This window comes from Camelina sativa, chromosome 18 (genome assembly GCF_000633955.1).
Source record: "Camelina sativa cultivar DH55 chromosome 18, Cs, whole genome shotgun sequence".
In the NCBI taxonomy this organism is placed as follows: Eukaryota; Viridiplantae; Streptophyta; class Magnoliopsida; order Brassicales; family Brassicaceae; genus Camelina; species Camelina sativa.
In genome coordinates this window covers 10310613-10317124 of record NC_025702.1, presented here as the reverse complement: position 1 = coordinate 10317124, position 6512 = coordinate 10310613, and positions in this window count along the sequence as shown.

Here is a 6512-nt window from a genome sequence, read left to right as displayed (position 1 = left end):
CCCCCCCGCCTGAAGGGGACCAACATAGGGAGGAATGCAACCAGCAGATAGGAACCTCACAACATCTAGGTGAGCAACAGTCCAAAGAACAAGTCATGAACGATCTCCAAGAAGTAACAATACAATACATCTCATGTCCAGACCCAATAGAAAGTGCTGCTAGGAGACTGAGAGTCATTCAAAGTGACTCTGAAAATATCATGGAGGAAACCGCAAACGCAATTTTAGCATCAAACCGACTAGCACTTACCTTCCCGGAGGAACCTACCCCTGACAAGGAAGTGACAACCACACAAGTTTCCACCCTGGCAACAACACTTACTAAGACCCACCGTACCACTGGAGAAACAAGTAAACGTGGAAGAGGACGCCCCCTACACAAAAACAGGGAGGAAAAAGCATTAACCCACTACGAGGAGCAAAAACGCAAAAAAGAAACCTCACATAAGGGCGCAAGCCCTCCACTCCCAATTCTAAATCCAACTCGGGTCCAGTAATATCAAATCAAAAGATAAGCTCCAAAACGGTCACTAGTACAAGTCAGCATCGAGATCACCAGCTAGGCAACACAAGTAGGCAGTCGACTAGTTCTTCAAATCCTCCCAGAGTCGCCCTATTACCTGCGAGTAAGAAGAAGAAGGTGGATTTTCAGAATCTGCCACCTCCTCTTCCTTAAGAGTTGTAAGTTGGAACTGTTGTGGGTTGGGGAACCCCATAACAGTTCAGAGACTCCGGGCCATTCGGAAAAAGATTTTCCCAGATATCCTATTTCTGATGGAAACAAAAAACGCACCTGACGTGGTTCAAAAAACGCTGCAGTGGCTAGACTACCCTCATCAACACCTGATTCCCCCAGCTTCCCCAGCTGCACGTGGACTTGCTTTATTCTGGAAATCTAATATTGAGCTACAAATCATCAATTCAAATCATCATTTTATAGATACCAAAATAACAACAAAAGGAAGAGAATTATTTGCTACCTTCTTGTATGGTGAACTGGAGAGGTCTAAAAGATATCAGGCATGGATTGATCTCCAAAGCTATGTCTCACCAAGAACGGGTCCTTGGTTTCTAACCGGCCATTTCAATGATATCATTTGTAATGATGAGAAAGCAGGAGGACCGGTAAGATCTGAAAGCTCCTTCATTGATCTTCGAACTTGTATGTCCTCTTGCGATCTCTATGATCTGAAGCATTCCGGAAATTTTCTGTCCTAGCGTGGAAAGAGATATTCACATCTTGTTAGATGTCGACTAGATAGAGCGATGGCAAATAGCGACTGGATCCAGGCCTACCCGTCTGGTAGGAGTGAATACCTCCCTTTCGAAGGTTCAGACCATAGACCCTTAGTCTCCTCTTTCGACCCTGTCAAACGCCAACATAAAAGCTTGTTCAGGTATGATAGAAGATTCAAGGACAAACCGGAAATAAGAGATATTGTGCAAAAAGCATGGGAACTGGAACCAAGTGCCCCAATTGATAGACGACTACAACTCTGTAGACTGGCGATTATAAAATGGAGTAAAGAACAGTACCTCAACAGTCAAAAAGAAATATCATCTCTCCAAGATCAGCTGGAAGAAACCATGTGCGATAACAACTCAGATCAAAGCACCATTGACTACATAAACCAGAAACTCACTATCGCGTATAAACAAGAGGAAGAGTTCTGGAAACAGCGGAGTAGACAGCTTTGGCTAGCTCTAGGTGATAGAAACTCAGAATATTTCCATGCAGCTACAAAAAACAGGAGATCAATCAACAATATTTCTGTACTACCATGATCTGTACACATCGCAGGAGGGAGAAAGGCGATCAGTGGTGCAGGAGGCAATAACCCCGTGTGTTACCTCCATGATGAATGATACGCTAATATCCATGCCAACTCCTTTGGAGATCCAACAGGCTTGCTTTGACATTCACCCTGACAAAGCCCCAGGCCCGGATGGATTCTCCGCTAGTTTCTTTCAGTCAAATTGGTCCTCAGCGGGAGATGCTATCATTGCGGAGGTTCAAACTTTCTTCATATCGGGTATCCTGCCTGCAAAGATCAATCATACTCATGTCAGACTTATACCAAAGACTACTACAGCCCAAAAAACAGTCGACTATAGACCTATTGCCCTCTGCTCGGTATACTACAAGATAATAACAAAAATTTTATCAAAAAGACTCCAACATGTCCTAAATGAGTGCATCTCGGAAAACCAATCCGCTTTTGTCCCCCAAAGAGCCATCTCTGACAATGTACTTATCACACATGAGGCCATGCATTACCTGAAAACATCAGGGGCAAAAAAGAGATGTTTCATGGCAGTTAAAACAGATATGACAAAAGCTTATGACAGGCTAGAATGGGATTTTATCAAAGAAGCTTTAGAGAGAATGGGTTTTCATAGTACCTGGATAGGATGGATGATGCAATGCGTATTGACTGTTTCCTACTTCTTCTTGCTAAACGGTCAAGCCAAAGGATTAGTCCACCCTCAGAGAGGAATCCGACAAGGAGACCCACTCTCACCATATATCTTCATCATCTGTAGTGAAGTCCTCTCAGGACTGTGTTTAAAGGCTCAACAGAATGGAAACCTGATAGGATTACGCGTGGCAAAAGGAAGCCCCAGAGTGAACCATTTGCTCTTTCCTGACGACACTATGTTCTTCATCCGGTCTGATCAACACAGCTGTCTGACACTCCAACGAATCCTGCAAAAATACGAAACATCATCAGGTCAAAAAATTAACCAGGTGAAATCTTCAATCACTTTCTCTAGCAAAACTCCTCATGAAATTAAGCAAAAAGCCAAAAACATCCTTAAAATACAGAAGGAAGGAGGACAGGGGAAGTATCTCGGATTAACTGAATTGTTTGGCCGAAAAAAGAAGGATCTGTTTTCCTCTATTGTAGATCGCATCAAACAAAGAGCCCTTAGCTGGTCCTCACGCTTCCTTTCCACTGCCGGAAAACTGACTATGCTTAAGTCAGTCCTAACCACCATGCCCTCGTATACTATGTCCTGCTTCAAACTCCCTGTTTCCCTGTGTAAACGAATCCAATCAGCACTAACCCGCTTCTGGTAGGATACTAAGATGGAAAAGAAGAAAATGGCATGGATAGCTTGGAAGAAGATCGCAAAACCATTGAAAACGGGAGGACTGGGACTTAGAGATATAAAGCTATTCAACCAGGCTCTACTAGCAAAACTGAGTTGGCGATTACTTACCAAACAAACAGTCTCGTGGCTAAAGTCCTCATGGGGAAGTATTGTAGATATTCCACCCTGATGGAATGCTTGGCCCCTAACTCAGCTTCACACAGATGGAAAAGCCTCTGCCTGGGTCGAGATCTCCTCAAAGCAAATACTGGCAGACTTGCGGGCTTGGGAACTGATATACCTGTATGGAGATCCCCATGGTTATCACTCTCTTCCCCTTTAACCTCGATAGGTCCTCCAACAAAATCCACCAAAAACCTAATAGTGGCCGACCTTATCCATCCTCATTCAAATAGCTTGAACAAAGACTAGAGTAGACAAATTCCCCCTATGTATGAACAGGATATACTGAAATTAAAACCAAGCGGTACAGGAGCAGTGGATACCTGGGCATGGCTTCCAACAAGAGACGGAGCATATTCGACAAAATCTGGCTACTTTGAAGCAACGAAGCAAGAATCCATCCACAATGAGACCGAGGAATCAAGTCACAGTGGATCAACACCTTTTAATTGGCGAGGTAACATTTGGAATCTCAAAACCTCTCCAAAATCAAAGCTATTGGTATGGAAAATGGCCCAAAATGCCCTACCAGTAGGGTGGAACCTCCATAACAGACACATAACCGACTCAGCCAAATGCCCCCACTGCGATGCAGATGAATATGTCCTACATCTATTCTTCCATTGCCCATTCGCAAAACGTATCTGGTCTCTAATACCTGCAACTGGATCATTTCACCCGGAAAGCATCAGTAATGTTCATACAGGTATAAAAAAATCAAACAAATTGGTATGCTTACCCCCAACAGGTATAGGGAATGGACCCCTGACTCCGTGGATCTTCTGGTCGATTTAGACCTCCCGAAATAAACTCCTCTTCAATAAGATTCTTACCCAGCAAAAGATAACCTACTCCTGGCAATTACAAGAGCCAAGGAATGGCAAAATTCCCAACTCCTACACTCCGCAACGGTTCAGAAACCTAGATCTACCCCACGACCAAAGGAACCATCTGAGACTTTCAGTGTTCCACCGACGCGGCATGGTCAGAATCTGGATCGGCAGGCTATGGCTGGATAATAAAAGACCCACATGCTCAGGTGAAGATTTGAGGTTCAGCATCCGAAAATCATGTAGCTTCACCCTTGATGGCCAAAGCGATGACAACTCTTGTTGCGATAAGAGTTACAATCGCTTTTTGAACATATCAAACATATCGTTCGCTTCCGACTCGCAACAGCTAGTCCAAGCTCTCTATGGGAAGATCCGACTCAAGGAACTTCATGGGACTCTCCACGATGTCCTTCTCTTAACTTCGCATTTCGATTTCTGTAGTTTCAGTTTCATTCCCCGATCTCAAAACACTCAAGCCGATGGTTTGGCAAAAAAGGCTCTCCGCCTTCTATGTAACTCGAGTTAAATTTAAGTTTTCATAATATTTTGATAAAAAAAAATAGATAATTTGAATCAAACTTAGGTTGGAGTGACATAGGAAGTGAGGTGGAATTGCAACTATTATACTAAATTGAACATGTGATATTGTGGCCTATGAAACAACTAAGTAATTTGTAGTTTCCAATCCCATGTTTTTAAAGTAGGCTTTCACACAAGTACATAAAAATATATCATAATAAAAATATTTTGTTTGTGATGCATTTAATATTATACTATATATATATATATATATATATTAAATTTGGTGATTCAAATTTTATTTAAAACTTTGGATAGTCAGAATAGCAATTATTTTGATAATCTATACTATTAATTGAGAAACACACTTAGGCATAAAAAAAAGTAAAAAAAACGAGATTCCATATAATGCCCTCACGTCAAAAAAATCAGAAAAACAAGGAAAATTTTTTTTAGAGACAAACTGGTAATCTGATCGCGTAAAAAGACGCGGACCTTACATGACCCGGTCTAATATTATTCGGATCGTGGATAGATTATCAGACTTCACTTTAAATTTATAATATGGAAGACTTCACGATTATTAAATTAGATAGTTTAAGTCAAGATTATTATTATCCTTCCATTTCATCAAGATGTAGGGATATATTAATGCTAAATATATTTTCGTACCATTAATTATTTGTATTTCACTATAAAAATTATTTTTCTAATTTTTGAATAATTATCTAATCATTATTATTCATGTTCGATTTTTCTATTTTTTCATAAATATAGTTTTTGGTGTTTATAAAGCTTTATAATTATAAATTGTATTTGTTTTGATAATATTTTTTTCATCATCTATTGTTTTACTTGCTGATCAACCGGTCTTAGATTTCTAAGAAACGCACCTATTTTAAAACCGCTGAATCATGCTTCAAACTGCAAATGCTCGCTTTCACAAACTCCTGCAACTATTGCGTTTAAACCAATCATGCCTTAAAATGTATATTAAGTTTGTTTTACAAATATCATCTCATACGTACGTGCGGATCCGATCAAGGTTTAAGTGAAATTTATTACAAATTTTTAAAACTTCATTCAAATATTTTATTAAACATAATTCCGCACGTATGTGCGGATCCATCCCTAGTATTCAAATATTTGTGGATAAATGATTTTTTTAACTTATCTTAAAACTTGAATTTGTGATTTTCTTTGAAATAATTAAATTCTTCTTTGCCAAGTACAACAAAATCATCTCAAAGGTAAATCATATAATAATGTATGTGATGAAAACATCTTTCTTCATTAAAATCCAGATCAAGTTATTTTTCGAGTCTGGTTAATTGGAGTCATTATCATGCTATTTATCTAGAATTACATATTAGAGTTATGATTCTAGATTTTCCAACAACAAAATTAAATGTCCATTAATCGTTAGAAGAATAATAATCACAATAAAATCTCAAAAGGTTGATCTTAAGTAACTGTCGTACAATTTAAGGTGAGTTTTAGAGGTAAATTAGTTAAGAACTTAAGTAATTGTCTTACATCTTACACAAACTTTACATGTGTTTATATACATCTTCTTCCAATACCACATGTAATCATCACGACACAAATAGGTTTTCTGATGTAAATCATAACTTAAGGATTATTCTCATTAATATTATATCGCTAAATGATTTAACAACTTTTCATGCTCAAAAATTCTTTCAAAAGATAAATCATTATGGATATTTTTCACACACTTGATTATATACAATTAAACATGAATAATGATAACTTGTTGAATGACTAACATTTTTTATATAGGTGTTCTTTGCAACTGTTTTAAAGCAACAAAAACAAAATATATATATATATATATATATATATATATATATATATATATAT